Below are 2,110 nucleotides of genomic sequence, written 5' to 3'. Positions count from 1 at the left end.
GATTCTCTTTTTTTGTGCTTTCAAATTCGTATTTCATTGTATATTTTTTCGACTAACTACATCATATTATTACGGCCGGGTGTACGGAAAAATTCTTTTGAGTCTATGTTTAAACCCTCAAACATAAAACTGATATGTAAAATATTGTTGTGTGATTAATAAATAAATAAATAATTACTTGTCGATATGAATTGAAGTAAGTGACGACCTGTTGGTGCAACAGTCACAGCACTGGTATGTGGCTGTTGCACTGGCGATTGCGGGTTCGATCCCCGCGTATGACAAAACATTTGTTTTGGCCATACAAATGTTAACCGTGGTCTGGGTGTTTATGCAGTCCTTATGGGTCTCCCCACCGTGCCTCGGAGAGCACCTTAAGCCGTCGGTCCCAGTTGTTATCATATACACCAGATAGCGATCATTACTCATAGTAGGGAATATATCCGCTAACCCGATGGAAATGCATGGGGAAAAAGGCCTATGCGCAGATGTGGGGCATAACAGGCTGAAGCGATAAATTGAAGTCAGTTTGTTTTCGTTTGCGAGCAAACACAAATTCTAATAAAATATTTATTTATTTATTTTATTTACGCTTCAGCCTGTAATATCCCACTACTTTTATTTATTTACCCCTTATTGTACACCACAATATGCAAATACAAAATAATAATAATACAGACAACTAAAGAATGTGTAGTACAAGAGGCGGTCTTATGGCTAGTTAGCCATTTCCTCCAGACAATCCGAAATAGGATTGAGTACTATTTTTTTGAAGATCGGGTGGGTGGGGGAGTTATATTATAAATATAATTAAAAGTATACATATTTATATCAAATAAAAATAATTGTGACCTCGTTCTCAATTTGTTTCTTCGATATAATATTATTCTATCATAAAATAATCAATCATATCGTGTTGATAGTAAATTAAAATTTAGGACAGTATAATTTAGTCGGACTACTTAATGAAATATGTTATTCTTCATCCTTTTATTCTAAATATTTTACTATGTAAGCTTGTCATCGTTGGAACTCATTATCACTGTCTATTAAGAGTGCGCCTAAGAGAAGTATCTAATTAGAGACATTTGAAAAACTCACTAAAAAATGTATTTATCGCCTTAATGTATGTCAAGCAATTTTAGTATCAGTACTTTATGCTATGATGTTTTGTCTTTCATTTAAAATCTATCAAGTAATTTATGGATATATATGTATTGTGTATATTTGTATATATGTATATATGTATGTATATGAGTATGATATGTACATGTGTATGTTTATTTGTATCTATTCCTGTTACATAACATTTTTGTTTGATGTATTATCAAATCAAGACGACATATTGGATAGAACAAATTATCAAAAATTAATTATGTATACAACATTTCTTCCCGTTTCTTGTTTAATGAATAAACGCATAGAAAATTATTATTAATATTTAAGAAGCAGTGTTTTTATTACAAACGAGTTACGTTATAAAATCTGAATATTTCTCTTAATATTATCTATTAGACATTTTAACCGTTCTGAATTAGTTATAAACTTAACTAAACCATTTTATAAAATAAGTCTATTTTCAAACTTTATAAATGAGTAAATGAAATTTGTAAATAAAGTTATATAGAAATTTATATTGTTTTAATTTGTATTATTCTCAAAATAATTGTAAAAATAATTTTAAAAATAAAATAAAATACTTCCATGTGTTTTTTTTATAGTTTCTTTATTTAAGACTGGTTCTTTTTTACTTATTTAGTTTCAGCGAACATATTTGAAACGGATAAGAGTATTACTTTGGATGCCCCATTACTCCTGACCAACGTTAGGTTTTGTGTTTTATAAGACAAACTTTGTTCCTTACGATAAAAGTTTGGCTTTAGAAACAAAAGTAACGCAAGCCGGTCGCTAATATGTTTTAAAAGTAGCCATTTGTCCAGAAATAGTTTTTTACTTATGAAATGATGTATGAAATTATAATTCGGGCTAGATTTTTGGACGAATATTTGTGATAAAAAAATCATTCTTAATCACAAATTTTAAAATTTTATTGTCTGGTGGTACTTAAGATTTACAAATTATATGATAACACAAAAAATACACAGGCTAT

Source organism: Melitaea cinxia, chromosome 6, assembly GCF_905220565.1.
Source record: "Melitaea cinxia chromosome 6, ilMelCinx1.1, whole genome shotgun sequence".
In the NCBI taxonomy this organism is placed as follows: domain Eukaryota; kingdom Metazoa; phylum Arthropoda; class Insecta; order Lepidoptera; family Nymphalidae; genus Melitaea; species Melitaea cinxia.
This window is presented reverse-complemented; position numbering follows the sequence as displayed.